We start from the raw sequence: 17,079 nt of genomic DNA, 5'->3' as shown, positions 1-17,079 counted from the left end.
ATATGGAAAAACTGTATTGGAAGACTTCTGTCATTAGTCGTTTCCTGTCTCATTACATCTGATGAAGGAGTTATAATGATTTGCATGGAATGCGGGAGGGTTAACCATTACCTGTAATCTGAGATTTTAGCTAACTATTTAGCTAACTATTCCTACTGTTTCCACTCTGCTCAGTTTGCCGTGTTAGACTCTGAACTTTGAGGAAGCCAACATTCTCTTTTTGAGTAAATAAAATATACAGAGTAAATATTGAAACTTGAGCATAAGTTGTTATATCTTTTTGTGAACTTTAAAGACGTATACTGGTAGTATCAACTGGCTCAAATTTAGAGGTTGGTTAAAAATAAACAAGTGATTTTATGCAATTGGACTCTGTGATTCATTATATTATATAATTGACCAGTTTACTTTGCACCTGCCAAAATCACTTACTAAAATATCCAAACTGTATTTAATACAGGTATTCCCTTTTTTTAGTCTTCAACAGTAAACAGTAAAGCTTGAAGCTTGTACGTGAGTATTATTGTTTTAATGATTCTAATAGGTTGCTCTAGGCCATAGAATTAACAGATCCCCGAGGTCTATTATCCTGGCCAATAACATAATTTTATGCAAAATTGGCATTTTACCAAGTGCAAGGATCAATCAAGGAGAGCTGCTGTTAATGGGTGTGGCTGGTGGCTAAACTTAATTAACAGGGCTGATCAGATGAGTTGGGTCATCAGAGGTATGGAAACCGGATGTAGGTAGTTAGAGCTATGCGTGTCTCTGTTAAAATGGCTTCCATTTCCTATTAGAATAAGAGTATTAAGATCTGACCCTTTTGATGGAGAGCTGTGGCTACCTGTGTGGTAGCCATCACATATCCAGGCACAAACACATGAACACCTCAAAGATGCTCATTTTTATACGTTCTACTTTATACACACACTTTGCTTCTTCCCTGTCTCAGTCATGATCCTACACACCCAAAACCGCACGCATATATATGCACTCCAACTCAATGACAGGTCATTTTACCACCATCTAATGTATCTAGTGCAGAGTGCAGATGCTAAATATAGAGGAAAACTAAGCAGAATATCAATGGCTCTCAAGATCCTACAAAACAGCCGAGCAGTGATTCAGATAAAACAATAAGGCAGGTGCAAAGCATGAGACCGAAAAATTATTAATGGTAAGTCTGAAATAGGTTTATCTTAAAAACTGCCTTGTTTTACATGTAAAGGTGTATACGGATAATAAACAATTTCTAATAAACAAAGGGAGGAGTATATTTCCAAATCCGATGTGGAAAATGTGTCAAGCTTTTTAGAATGTAATTTAAAATGCAATGTATCCATGTTAACACTGACTTATAGTGAAACACGTGACTCATGTGGGTCTTTTACATTTCAAATAATAGATCTTGTTGTTGGTAGGCATCATCATTTATTTCCTGTATTATCTATTTCAAAGTTGGATATTTTTTAACCTTATAATAATATACTCAGAATTATAGTAATTAATAACAGTAATTACCCTAAATCTAAGACAACTCGGGAAGGAACATATTATACAGTGCTATAGGATCAGGTTGAATTTATTCATTCAGTTAGTGTTGTGACCTTCATTTATTGTTTTCTGTTCTCCTCCATTTTCTATGTGTTTGTTTCATCATTCTTTGTTTACGCTAGGCATTTGTACATGAGCACAATTGCACATGCTGTTGAGTTATGATGAGCAAAATAAACACTGCCCTTTGAAAGGTCAGAGAATCTAAATGACGGCATGAAATGAAACACAATAGATCCAGCCAACACGTTCCTGTTTATTTGAAAAGCAACCACTACATTATGGGAAAATTAAGGGATGAGTGATTATTTGACAAGATTCTGGGAAATCTGGATTCCAGAATTCCCGAGCCCTTCATTAGTTGTTGATGTCAAGAGACTGCTGTGAGTTTGCACAGTACTGCGTGCAAGGAAGTAAGAGCTACACCTCATAAAAAAGGAGCAAATTAAACAACTGAATAGCAGAATTCTGTAATTCAATGGGCTCTATTTATAATTAAATTGATAAGATGAATTAAGTAATTCCACATTACTAATTATAAATACACGCTGGGAAATTATTACTTTAAGATTGAGGATTATTTTTACCTCCCCTAAGACTCACCAGAGTTAACGCATTTTCTGGTAGGATTTTTTTTTCCTTTTTTGCCTATTAAAATTGTCTACTTTCAAATGAACTACACTGTTTTTGAAAAGCTGCTCAGCTAAAGCTTGCTATAGTTTTCTCTACCTCATTTAAGCAAGTAGCACCAGATGTAAGGGCTATCATAATGCAAAGTATCCCCTTGTGTATTATTGTTTTGATTGTTTTGATAGTAGAATACAGTTTTTTTTAAAGAAAGCAAAGAAAAACAAAACATGTTTAGCTTAAAAGGCCACATAAATAAAAGGAGGCAATCCAAAAGGTGTTTGTGTGTGTATTCCTGTTTAGACGGCTTTGTGAGGACCAGAAATTGGTATTCTACTATACTTGTGGGGACCAACAGTCACTTGTGAGGACACACAAGGTCCTCACGAATTTGAAGGCATTTTTGAGGCTCAGAATGTGGTTTTAATATCAGGGTTACAATTAGGTTATGATTAGGTTTTGGGTAAGCAGCCAGGGAAAGAATTATGTCAATTAGATGTCCTCACTAAGTGAGGTAAACAAGAATGTGTGTGTGTGGGGGGGGTGTTCATGAAATTACATAATTAATACTTTAACTGTCAAACAGCCTTTGTTGTGTGTGCTTGTGTGCTGTCAGGTAAACTGCAACACTGACGTGTTAGTCATGTTGTGCATACAGAAAAAACTTCTATGCTGTCGTTGCTCTTTGACATGATGTTTCAAATCAAGAAAAAGCTTAGTATGGTATTTTAGCTTTTTGGTCTGCATTCTTCCATCTGAAGAAAGTCAGGTTGAGTGTCTACAAAATGATCAGTTGTCCCACCGTTGTGTCACATTGCTGTTCCATGTCTTAGTGATGAGACGCCTTTGGGCCTGTGATGTGAGTAATGATTTTCTAATAACCTGCAGCTTGTTAGCTCAGCTGGCTTGGGAACTGACTGCCAAAGTGTATCCGTCCTGTTTGATGTGTGCGTCTGTGTGTTTGTGTACTCTACCAAAACACAGAAGTATGCACTGTCATTTTCAATTTGATAACACTTTGATCAATGTTGGACGAATTGTTAAAAAGTGACATAATTTCTGCATCGCTGCCCACATTTTATTATGCCAAAAGTATTTTTAGTTAAAGCATTGAACATTCACATCACGCCCTGACTTCTAGGCTTGTGTTCGTCATGGATGTAATTGGTAACTTGATGTCGTGTTTTAGAAAGCTTTTGGTATAGATTAACTTTGAGATAAGTGGAAAAAAATATAGGGTAGCAATGAAAGAAGTCCTCCCTCTTATGACATGAAAGAATTTACTGTATATTTAACTTATAATGGCTGAGACACAGTGTGACTGAAGATGCTTGTTAAAGTATATAATAGGTTTACAGAGTAGTCAAAGTAAAGCCGTGGGAGGTTTTATATTTCACATACCCGCATTAGATGGTGGTAGGTTTAGACAGTTAAGCTTCCCACCATGGTTTTTCTCATTTGTACTAAAAACTGACACATGCAAAAGGTAATCAATATTTTCTATAATGGCAAATGGATTGTCTTTAACTACTGTCACAGGAAGCTTTAGAAAATATTTGAACTGCCTCCCTCTATAGCATGAAGAAAATACTGATATCCAAGTAAAATATAGTAGAGCTTCCTGAAAAGGAAACTAGTTTTCTACTTTTTAGCTCTCCAGTTCATAGAGTGTGTTAGTCTATACAGTAGTATCAATTAAATACATGCAAGTATTTAATAGATTCCCATTCATGATCCATTAAGGTTTAACCCTACTGACTTGGATCATCCACAGCTGTTTCCTGCACTGCTACTTGAGAATGACATTTGTAGTATTGATATGACATTTCTTAAAGGTGCTTTATACAACATTCAGAATCACTGGACTACAGAACAAACAGACACACTGCTGACATCTATCCCATCCCTGTACTGGATTTCTTTTTTGTCCTGCTTATTTCTAATAGACATTACTGAGCTATTGTGACATCACTATGAGCTTTTAAAAAAAATCATATATAGTGTATAACATTCTAAATACAGGTAAATTAAATGGAGAATAGCACCCGCTTCTCAGTTAGACACATGGTGTGAAGCAGAGAAGACACAAAAGTAGGAGACAGAGAAGAGATGATCTCTTTAAAGACAGCAGCAGAGACTCTAAACACTGAGATAAAAAAAAGGCGCAGTTGATTCACTCATGCATACATTGCAAATTTCAAATATGTTTTTGATGTTGTATCAGTGTTTAATATCTCACATATAAAGCTTGTGAAAAACTATTTGATGGATTACTATAATACGTGAAAACATATTCATGCAAACATTTCCATGCTAAGTTTTACTCTGGATTTGGGGATGTGTTGTGATTGCTGATGTTCACAAAGGTTTGCGTGCAGCACATCCCCTTACTGGCTCCTGAATAGCCCTTTACCTCAGACACAGTTCAGTGTCAGTGTATGCGGCTACTAAATTAGCCAAAATAGAACAACAAAACTGATGCCAACAATTACCCCAGTGAAACCAACAACTGATGGCCAATCGCCATTGTGTTTGTCAATTTGCCCCACTGGCATCCTAAAGTGTAATCACGTAGTAATTGCAGATTATAATTAGCAATTATTCATTCATACTTCTCAGTAACTTACTCAGCTACAATTCTATGAACTAGATGTTTCATAAAGGCTTTAAATTGTCACCAATGTCAACTTTGGGGATATCGCTATAAACATTTGAACTCTAATATTGTCTTTTTTTTTATTCTTTTCAACAGGTCTGTGGATCCAGCTTGCTGTTCTGTCTTGCTTTTCTGTCCATCTACCTGCCACCTCAGTTTATCTTCATGTTGAGTCTTAAAACACAGAACACCAGATAGAGGTAGGCATGGCTTTAGCTACAGCTTTAACTGGTATTTGTTGTACTGTAGAGTTTTAAAGTGTGCTAACTGAGGTTGCAAAAGCGGCTCATTTGGGAGCTGTGACACTGTTGTTTTGCTTTAATTACACCTGAAACATACATAAACAGTTATTGCCAATTAACTTTAATAAAACTTTAATGATCCTCTGGGAAATTGGGTAAGTATAGGATATTACATTAAGCTCTAATTGATATCATTAGAACACGCTCACACACACACATATACATCCATTTTTGTTAGGTTTGCAAAATAAACTTCAGCTGTTTTATGGTTTCTTTTCCTCATACTTTCAAGTTCAGCAGTAAGTGAGACATGCTGCAAGCCTTGGTTTTCTTATGCATAGTGAATGGGAAAACAAGGCATGTGCCCTTGAGTGCACAAATTCACATGTGAAAGTAAAGTAATTTGTGTGTGTGTGTGTGTGTGTGTGTGTGTGTGTGTGTGATAAGAGCAGTGTTTTTTTTACTCCATTTTTCTCTGCCTGTATTGCAGACATATTAGGCACACTGCTTTAGGCAGTCAGACAGCTATGCCAAGCAGGGAGACTGCCCTTGCTGGCCCTGATACAGGATAGAAGGACTATAGATGGATGGATGAGAGATAAATAAGTTATCATTGTAGAACATTTGCAGATGATTAGCTGCCACATGTCTGCCTTTATCTAAAATTCCATTATATTTTTACATTATATACTGTCTTTTACTAGGGTGTTTGTGCTTAACAGAAGCATAACCTCAGTGTTTATTTATTAGTTTTTGTTTTTAGTAGCAATGATTAAAAACATACTCTGAGCACAGGTCAGTAGTCATTCAGTTGCATCCATCAGATTCCTGTTTGTCAGTTGAAATTCACAAAGAACAGAGAGTTGTCTTTTAAAAAGATACTTTTGAAGTCCCTGAGAGAGATCTATGTATGTCTGGGTTTGGGTTTTTGTTTTTTGTTTTTTTAACATAATATTGGTATAGTTACTGTTATGTTTTCCTTTATTTGAGGATGTCTTGTTTTTTTTGTCAGAAACCAAGCCAGGAGATTTTTTTAAACTGTCTGGGATTGTTACCAAAGCACAATTACTGTGGATTTTATGGAATGGTTTTGTCCTTTGGATCACTAGGGACAAACCAGAAGTTATCAAGACGAACATGACAAGCTATACAGGAAAAGCTATAAACAAGTAATTATAGACCTATGATTATCCATTCTATATATTGTTCAAATAGACAGCATTTAAAAAAAATATAGGAACACTTAAAACACATCACATCTGCATATTTCTTGTACATTTTTTAAATGTTTCGTTTATTTTCGTTAGGAAGATAACGCTCTTGCAAGGCCATTTACCTTTTTGTATAACAAATTGCTCTACATAATTTTTTTAGTTTTGCACGGTCAGCTAATTTAGATTTTATACACTGAATAAGAAATGTTTATACCATATAAAAGAGTAAGCAATTTTGTGTGAATGCAGTAGTCCTATGATGATTAATTTTTATTGAGTCATTGTTTAACATCAAAGCCTATAGGGACAAAGTATGCAGATTCAGTTCTTTCTTTTGACTTGCTGGTTGTACGAGACATAGAGTCAGACAACTTACTTCTTATCTGCCTAATTACTTTTATGACACACTCTAATGAATGTGTCCTTAAACCATGTGATATCCATACTTTTGGCTATTTTTACCTATTACAAAACAGGTTTCGCTTTTCTCAGTGATCTTTCTTCTTACATCTCAAACACCATAATGTGCTGTTTGCACCCATCCTTTAAATTCCTGGCCATAATTGACTTTTGTCTTCAGAAGCAGGCTTGACTCTGCTTGACTACGATTCCACTGAAATCAGTAGTATCTGTCAGTTTGATGGGCACGTCCATAGCCTGTTGAAAAAAGTTTGAGCTTATAAGGCTCAGAAGCCATTAGCTTCTACTTTGTGCGTGCATTGTGGATAAACCTGTGTTCTTTAATTAGACACCAATGGGAGACTAGCATGCAATACAAGCTGCACCTGGCACTGCTTTTACTGCTCTGGGATCAGTTTTGAGGTGGACATTGTGGAAAACAGAGCTAGTATTGACAAGTAAACAAGCACTCATGTTAACAGATAAAGTTTCTGTTACTGATTACTCCTTTAGCAAGCTAGCTAGGAAAAACTCATTGATTGAGAAGGGACACGCTTACCAGAAGTTAAACAGGTGTAATTATAAAAACCTAAATAACATTAAATAAATAAATAGTAAAGGATGACTTGGTGGTAGCCCTACTGTACGACAGACTGGTGACATATACAAGATGTGTAATAGGCTCAAGTCCCTGCTGTATGTGTGTGACACTTTAAATAAGAGCATGTTCTTTACTCTCAAAATTGCCATGAAAAAGTACATTCACTTTATATTCTCCAAATTATCCTACATGAATTGTTTCCTAATGCAAAAGTAATTAAGCAGATACTATGGAACACCCCATACATTTAAAATATGATGTAAGGCAAGAGGCTATACCTGAATTAATGCAATTTTATAAATGCAAGCCCTTATTTGGATAATTAGACCACCAAAATGGGACTTGAGGAAAAAAAGAGGCAAATTTACACATAGTTTAAAAGTATAATTATTTTATTGCACAAACCAGGTTTATTTGCTCTTTATCAGCAAATATGTTGGGATAAATGATCCTGTATCTGAGTTTATTCAGCTGTATCATGACACAGCCTCATTCATTTTTTTTTGTCTAGAAGTGTGTTAGTCTGTGTGCTAAACTGTGACCTTTACTTGGTGGAGAGGCATGTCTTGCACTTTGTCTTTATCCATACTTGTAGGTATATACAACATGCCAGCAGATATCAGAGCAAAACTTAATAGATTTCCCACCCAGAGACCTTAGATAAATAGAGAATCTAAACATTCTATTGAAGCTGAGAACCATGACAGCCATGTAATTCCCTAAGCTGCCTGTGAAAGCCATAATATTCATATTTCTTCATAGCAATAAAACCATATTACCATATGAAGGCCATAGGATAATATTATTATCAGCCAGCTCTCTGAGTGTCTCTCTCTAGTGGCAAGGATCAGTTCAAAGCACAGCCCAAGGCATGTGTGCATGTGTGTAATAGAAATCATGTGTGTGTGTTTGTATATATGTGTGTGTTTGTCTCTGTGACTCAGGGTGTATGTGATCAGTTCCCTGAAGCGACAGCTGCACACCGAGCTCCTGAATGGAGAAAGCTTCTCTGTAATGACTACCAAGTGGCAAGCATGTCTCTCCCCTTTCTTTCTACGAACCATTTCCTGATATTTTGCGTTTACCTTTACCTCTCTCATCAGTGATTGCATGCTGATCAGCTTCCTTTCTCAATGTGCCTGATGTCCTCTTTTCTTTTACTCTTTCTGTCTTCTACTCTTTCAGTCTTCTCATTTGTGCTTTACTTTTACCTTTTACTTTTCTCATGTAATAATATTACTCTCCAATCACCATAATCCTTAAATTAGAACTGCTTGGTACTGCTATCTGCAAATTGAGACACATCTTTCGCCACCAAACTTGTATAATACCTTGAAAAAGCAGACGAAAGAGGATGAGGAAATGAGGATAAGAACAAGGACAGGTAGGAGCAGATGGAAGAAAGCATGAGAGGAATCACGGAATGAAAAAAAGAGTGAAAGAAAACAGATATATGGTAGATGATGGATAAAACCGTATATCAGTCCTTTTTTACTCAAAGGCCATGATATAAGAAACCTGCATTTTCATCCATAGGGAAATAGGTAGATGATTGTCTTCGTCACAGTTTCATGACTTTAGCTAAATCTTGATGCTTAAATCTTGCAGTTAGCTCTTTCCAAGTTGATAATTAATTTAGCAATGAGCATTTTCTAAAGAAACAAAATATAATGTAGTTTAATAATGTCCTTTGCAGACAATGAACTCCCAGTGTGTCCATGTTGTAATCTGGGATCTTCCTTTCAGCATTGTGGTATCCAATCCAGTATACTATTCATTATAGTAATAATATATGGTAATCCATTTATATTTTTAGCTTGGGCTCCTGATTGTGAATGAATTCTTGTGGTTGATAGCGCACATATTTATATATTTGTTCTGGTTATAAATGAAACACTATGGAGGCGTGGCTTCTGTGACCATTATTTTTGGTTTAATGATGCTGGTGATTAGTACAAAATCCAGTAACTCAAAATTTTGGTTATTTCACTTTTCATAGGTCCCCAGTTTTGCTCCTTTTAATATGGCTATCCCTGCCAAATTGCTTATACATCTTGGTATTCCCTTGATGGCAGAAGTCATGTTAATGTTGTTTCTGTCTTTTGCTATTGCATGATTAGCTTTTGGGGATGGAATTAGGGAGTAAGGGTAGAAATGATCCTACTCAGAAGTAGATGAGAGAGAAAGTTTGAAATGATACAATTTCACATTTTTAGTTTGTCAAAGCTACTGCGTCTCATTATTACAAGCTCCACTCCACCAGAAAATCCAAAGTAAGAATAAAAAGTTAATGACATATGCAGCCACATTGTCTAGTGTTTGAGTTTACACAGTGGACACTGTTTCTTAGCATAATGGTAAGTAAAAGTATAATAAGTTAAATGTGAATTAGAAATTTTTAATGTAATTAAATTACAAGTTAAAGTTGAGAATTATTAAGTAAGTAATTAAAGAATAGAGTAACAAAATGCTATTGGTGTTAAGTAGGTGTAAAACTGAGAAACTATAGTGTGTGTGTGTGTGTGTGTGTGTGTGTGTGTGTGTGTGTGTGTGTGTGTGTGCTTGTATGGTTAGTATTACAATAAACCAGATGCCATGGTAGTATTACAGCACAACAAGCACTAATGCACTGTCCGGGCGGCCACAATCATCTCATTACATATTGTACTAACAGGAGAGAACCAAATGTTACAAAGGAGAGTCCAAGAACCATGCAAAGAAAAAAGAGAGAAGAAAAAACCCAGAACAGAAAAACAAACAAACAGAGGATGACTATCACATGATGAGAAAAAGAGATTAAAAAATGAAATGTTAAGAGAAAGAAATAGAAACAGGACTCATGTAACCAAAACGCCATTAGCAAGTGTCTGTTACTTTCCCCAGCTCAGATTTGTGAAATCTATCTGTGTGTGTGTGTGTGTGTGTGTGTGTGTGTGTGTGTGTGTGTGTGTGTGTGTGTGTGAAAATAGAGGTTGGCCAGGACGACTTTGTTTATCATCTCCTATATAGGTGATGACTTTAACCACTCACATTCAGTCATGTTGCATTAGTCACACAGACCTAAAATGTGTATACCAAGACCAGCTCAAGAGTGGTTGCCAGACGTTGCTGGCTGATGTTGGGCGAAATCAGTTTACATGAAAGATGCTCAGTTGTCTGCAAACACTCAACATTTACTTAATACTGTCCAAACTATAGTGACAGTTGAAAAAAGTGAGAAAACCACCTGTAAATTAGAAGTTGTGCATTTAACTCCAACCAACCCATTTCAAAAAGCAACACCTTTATGCCAGGGTCTGCCAGAAACTTCCCCAATCCCTCACCACCTCCTGGTAATCACCAGAGGGCCTCAGACCACTCTCTAGGCCTAATGGGTTAGAAAGAAGTCAATCCCATTCCTCTTGAGACTATAATAAAAAAAAGAACATATGTAGTTATGTTGGATAGATGGAGGGATGGATGCATTTAGTTTAGGCAGAAAAAAACCTTGCCTAACTAACTTCCTATCTAACTTGTTTGATTATGAAGTTTCTTTACATTTCACAGACAAACAGTTAGATAAAAGAAATGCATCTAAAGTATCTAATTGAGAAATAACACCTGACAATGGAGCTTTTCAATGAAACTACATTCCCTACACTTGATATAACCTTGAGCTTTAGTGACACAGAAAAAGGGGGTGATCAGAAATGCCTCAGTCTTGTCACAACATAACACAGCAACCTGTGATGGTTTTCAGAAAGATCATTTTTAATGTGCTGTATGGCTGTATTTGAAGCTTGGAGTCATGTGGTATATTTAACTTGCACAGTGCAGCAGGCATTGTGTATGTATGTATATATGTATCATCATAGTCACTGTTCCCAGGGGGGCATTTGCTTTCAACATATCCGGTACTTTGACAGATTTGAATTACCTGTCAGAGGACAGGTGTCTTACCTTTGAAGAGACAGTTCATCTCAGCCAACTGAAATTCCTTCAGTTCTGTAAATTACTACATATTTCTTAAAGCTTATTAAACTGAAGTTAAGACCCTCTTACTGAACTCATTTGATCATTAGCATCAGAAATATAATGTCTGCACATGTAATGATCACTTACTAATGGAAAATGTGAATGCTTTCATGATTATCACTTTGAAAAGAAAGTACTCTACTGGACACAGCCCTCAAAACTGTACTGTTACTAGAAGGCCTAGGATGTTCAGGATGACAGTACAGTAGGACTCAAATAAATGCACAATGATTTCTCTGTGCTCCCTGGGAGACTCATGTGTCCTTCAAAGACCAGAAATTAATCATTAAAGACTCATTCACTCAGTAACTATAAGTTCAATAAAATATTATGATTGAAGTCTGCAGACTGCAATATGAATCCAAGCTGTGCCAAGACTATATGAAACTTGAAAATGTGGTTGCACTTCCTGGTTGAACAATGCATGTGACCTATTCACATCAGCTCCAAGTTGAGTTTATTCAAGTGTCACTAAAATGGTCTACAAAGGAAAAAGTACATATCTATAGAATACTGTAGAAACGTAAAAATTTAAGCGTAGAAATTTTACCTCCTAATACTCTAACTCTTTCACGGCATGCATCTTTAATTTCTCTTTGCTATTTGGGCTGATTGGGACCTGATGAATATAAAAACAAAGAATTCTGAGAAAAATGAGATCCACATATGTGGACATTTGTTTTAAAGCAGTGGCAGTATAATGTCCTCGTAAGTGGACATCAGGCCCTCGTAGAGCAAAACCTATTGTTTTGGTCTAGACAAAATGTGATGTCCACATATGTCGACGCCAGCTCCTAGGTGGTTAATAAAACTTCTGGATAGAAAAGTATTAAAATGACTCTTGTGGCAGACTCTGGCAGAGTGTGGAGTAACGGCTGATTGTAAAAAAAAAAAGGTTGAAAAATAAGTTTAAAAGAAAAACAGTGAAATAAATTTTTTTGTCGTTTCATTCAAATTAAAACCTTGCATTTTGAAATAGTAATCTGAGGACTTAGCAATTACAAAATTAACTACTACAGTAGATCGTTAGCTCCCGGACTCAGTGTAGAATAAGCTAATTTTCCCAAATTATTATTCAAGACATTAATTTGTCACAGAACTTTTAATAAAATTAAAACAAATTTAATTGGAAATAGTTTTTTTAATTCCTTTTTTCAAGGAAATAACACATGTGATGTTCTAGCTGAGGCAGCTGCTGCCCTGGCAAGGAGAAGAACTAGAACACATTTTCCAACTCATTTCAGAGAGTGAACAGAACAGTTCATGGGCTACAATAATAGTGATGCCCACAGAGGAAGTGTCTCATTCATCTCTTGTTCTCCTCCATGGGAAGGTCAGGGTCAGCTACAGAGCAGCACAACAGGGCCATCAGGAATTCAGTTTCTCCCTTTGGTAGGGCGGATCCTTGCTATACAGAGGTTGCGCCCTCGTCCCTCAACTAATCTGTCTGTCTGTCTGTCTGTCTGTCTGTCTGTCTGTCTATCTATCTATCTATCTATCTATCTATCTATCTATCTATCTAGATAGATAGATAGATAGATAGATAGATAGATAGATAGATAGATAGATAGATAGATAGCAAGATCGACTGTCTTCATAAAAGGCAGCAGAATTTTAATTTCAGTCTTTAATCAAAGAACCCATTTAAATAACACATTTAAACCCAGCTGGGGCTCTAATAGTTTAACTGATTAACTGCATTTTTTTTGTTTCAATACTCTGGAAACTGCCAAACTCTTATATGCAGTTTGTGATTCAAAACAAGCATTTTTCCTCCACTATATATCTTTTCATCAAGGTTTTACTAACTGTTAAATGACATGTGATTTTGTATCAGATGAAAAAGAAAGCAAGCTTGGTTGTGCGAAGAGGGACTCTAGAGGGAATCTGGATATACTTTAGGGGGTACCTCAAACTGATAAGAAGCGATAAAATATAATTTTGTTAAAAAGGTTGGGATTGATTCTCTGATTGATCTTTAGTTGTTTTGAAAAATAAATAATGCAAATAGTATCTCATACACAAATAAACAGTGGACCACTGCACTGCTCGTGTACTTTGAATGCCACACAAGTACAAGCTCTCTTTTTTTCTGTCTTTTACTCTCATTCTATGACTCTCTCTCCCCCACGTTCACCCTTTCTGACGGCAACACTCCAGATTCATTACTTGCGAGATCTCCAGACCAATCTTGTACTTTCTCACAGCCCCCATACACACACTCTCACTACACCCCCACAAGCATAACACACACATACACACACACGTTCTTCCCACCTCCTCACTGTTACCATCTATGTGTCATTGGCTGTTGCTTAGCTACAGGCCCCCACCAAGTTATTTGCAGCCAATGAAAGCTTTGCCTTCAACGCTGGTTTTGACACATAACCCATTCTGGAGGAGCACTTTGTTTTTGCTATAGCTTTATCTCTTTCCATTGCTCTTGCCACAGTTTTCACCTATCCTTCATTCACTTTCTTTCATGCCTTTCTGTGCCTTGATTTTAGCTTTCGGCTATTAGTTTTACCTTTTTACTTTACTTTGTTCTTTTGCTTGATTCAGTGGGAAGAAAGCATAATGGGTTTTTATTACTGAGGAGGTGACATGAGAAAAGACAAATAGGTGTATATGAGGTGCAGTTTTGTTGCAGTGACAGCTGACATATTGCTGACGTGAAGGTGTAAAGTGTGCACTTTTGCCATCAATCATTGTAGTATTATACAGAGATTAAGTACAGGAAAGCATTGCACAATGACGTGTTAATGGTGAGTACAGATGAGTTTGTTAGTAACCCAGTTTTCTCAATAGAGCAAAGTTCGCAGAAAGTTGATTCTGTTCATCTGGACGTAGCGTTTTTAGGTCCAGATGAACAGAATGAGCTTTTTGGGATTTCCCCACCTGGGTGATTGAGCATGCTTCAAGACAAAAACATGAAACACACACCAAAGGGCATCTGAGCACACACACATACACGCTCATACACATACACACATATACATGCACATACATTTCTGTGGTTACACAGGACGCCACAAAGGCATGCACTTATGTACATGAACACTTATGCACTTATGAGCTGTAATGGAAGTATTTTTCTACTGTCTATAGTAAACACTATAGTAAAGAGTGCATGCTTATACGCCCTTAAATAGATCCTTAAGCAAAATTACATGTGTTAATTATTCAAACAGACATTCAGCTGCACTATAAGCAGTCAGTAAGCACATGTGCAGAGGCACACATGCGCATGTTCATGCTTTAGCACACACACAGTACATTACACACACAAGATGCTCTCCAGTGATTCTGCAGGAATACTGACAGGGTAATCCATCTCCATTGCATGGTGCAGCGTACTCTAGGAAAGCATGGTGGACACAGGATAAGTGCAGGGCCTGAAACACAGTATAAGTGAGCATACAAGCTTCGGCAGACATATGTGCACACAGGCACAAACCCACTATTATTGGCATAAATTGATACTTTGCAGATATTGACTGCAGTGGATTTTTTATTCTGGTTAATAAAAAATTGAGGATTGTCCAAAGGAACAGATGTGGTGATGGTGGTGTTGATGTAGTGGCGATATACGAAAGGTCACACATGGGTTCCATCTATGTTTGTGGCAAAAGCATGACCTATAGAGTACAGTGAAGAATAAAGATTTCAAAAACCACTCACCTGTTTTGAATAATAAGGAGTTATTGTTTGGCGATTTTCAAAGCATTTTCATTCACGTGGTATTCCAGCAGTGAATTTTTGTTAATTCGCCTCTAAAAAACTTGGTGATTCAGTGGACTATATTGCACCATACAAATTTTAATGGCGTTGTCTTCCTGTCTTGCATATACAAAGTCTGCAAGATATATTCATACAGTATATCATTTTTTATGTGTTACTTCGGCAGGAATGAGCCTTACTGATTGCGAGATCAAACGTTGCCAGTTGGAGTAAAATTCATCACCTGAGGCCCTCATATTAAATTAGATTCTTTTGAAATTCATAAGGATATGACATCATATCACCAGGACTTAGCTAGAGGCTAGGACAGGGGCTGCCATTATAAAGATATCTTTCAATGGGCAATTAAGAGAAGAGTGAGATGACATTTGCTTACCCAGAAGTTACAATCAGACCTTACTTTGTTAAGCCAGTGAAAGCAAACTTGGGGCCTGAATCGGTGCACATTTCAGAAAATTCAGTTATAAATTCAGATATATTTTTTAAAAGTCATTATTTTACTCTCACTGGGGTGTTATGGGGCATGTGAGTCAAGTCACCAGGTGACTATGAGTATTTTGAAGAGTAAGCTGTTTTTGGAAATGTTTTTTAATGCTTAAATGGAGATTTTAAATCTGTAGATGACTTAAAGGGGACATGAAATGCAACACATGTAAAGGCTAATTTACACCACTGAGCCCTGCTCTCAAAAATTGACCTAGATCTAAAACTGTCTGTGAAGCTGGATTTAAGAAATAAGTTAAAAAAAAAGACATCCCTACTTTTTGCCCCCCAGTGGCCTTAATCCTCTTCCATAGATTCCCGACTGCTCCTGTAAGAAACTTTGTTATATTTGTGATGTCATGTACATATAGTAGGCTGTTATGTTGTAAACTGTCTCGATGTCCTTGGGAAGAGAAAGATTATTTTATTACCTGTCCTGATAGCATCAGCTGATTGCACTACTTGGTACACTCCAGTGAACCACCTGGCTCAAACAGGCTCTTCGAGTGCAGCTAGCCAAACAGCAACAGTCAATTACTGCTAACGAGACAGACAGTGAAAGCGGACGGTATATCCTAGGGCTGCTCAATTAATCAAATTTTAATCACGATTACGATCTGGGCTTTCAACGATCATTAAAATTGACTGAGCCGATTATTAGCCCCTCCCTCATTTATCCGCGACACCTTAAAGGCCGGTCCTTGAAAATATTGTCGGGCATAAACCAGTCTGTGGAGCAAAAAAGTTGGAGACCGCTGATTAAAAGGACCCGAGGGAAGCTCGGAAAGCTAAGCAGAAGTTATTTGGAGAGGAGAGTGACTGCTGTTGGTTGAAAAGAGAGGTAAAAAAAACTTCAGTGGTGTTGCACACTATTTTATATTATTTTTTAAAGTCATTGTTAACCTTTTAAAGCCGGTCAGAGCAGCACGCTCTGTTTTGTGTAACTATTTTTAAATCCCTGTAGAACGTGAACCGGAGGAGTTGTACTTAAATCTTATGCCATAGCTTTGCAAAATTGAATAAAAAGCGCTTGCAGGAACAAAAACATAATATTCCAGAAACACGCTTTGCCGATCCGATCAGCTGTTCGTAACACTTCCCATAGTGAAACAGACGTCAGCGCGAACTATCGCATGTCCGCCATTTCCTGGCCGAAACCGGAAGTGATGTCATTTTCGCGGAAATTGTAGTTTTTTACTTGTAGGCCTTAAAAGCCTATACTGGTCATGTTTGACTTTTCTGAATAGTTTCTGGGATGCTTAGAACTCGAATTGCACTGCTGGAAATAGTTTATTTTGATGCACATGCTGTTTTCTTTGCAAATTTGCATCATAGGATTGTTTTTTCGTTTTTTCCCGCAGCATTCGTGTATCTCCAAAATAAAACTATGAAGACACTTTTTTTGAGGGATAAACCTATTAAATTTCTCCAAGTAGAAATATATGTAAAAAAAACAAAAACGATTTTCAATTTTTTTGTAGTTTATTGCACTTTTTTGCAATTAATGTAGTTACTATGGACTTAATGCATACATATTATTAAAATATG

At 36.8% G+C, this 17,079-nt stretch overlaps 1 protein-coding gene across 3 annotated transcripts in view; it reads left to right on the top strand.

The window, feature by feature from the left end:
- LOC102207343 (leucine-rich repeat and fibronectin type III domain-containing protein 1-like protein) overlaps positions 1–17,079 on the top strand; it is a 180,474-nt gene that overhangs the window by 73,420 nt on the left and 89,975 nt on the right. For all 3 annotated transcript variants that reach the window (XM_005720763.1, XM_005720761.1, XM_005720762.1), the window contains exon 2: positions 4,934–5,037. The gene's annotated coding sequence lies outside the window, so the exon portion shown is untranslated. The remainder of the gene's footprint in view (positions 1–4,933; positions 5,038–17,079) is intronic.

Source organism: Pundamilia nyererei, unplaced genomic scaffold, assembly GCF_000239375.1.
Source record: "Pundamilia nyererei isolate P.nyererei 1_Seehausen unplaced genomic scaffold, PunNye1.0 scaffold00003, whole genome shotgun sequence".
In the NCBI taxonomy this organism is placed as follows: domain Eukaryota; kingdom Metazoa; phylum Chordata; class Actinopteri; order Cichliformes; family Cichlidae; genus Pundamilia; species Pundamilia nyererei.
This window is presented reverse-complemented; position numbering and strand designations above follow the sequence as displayed.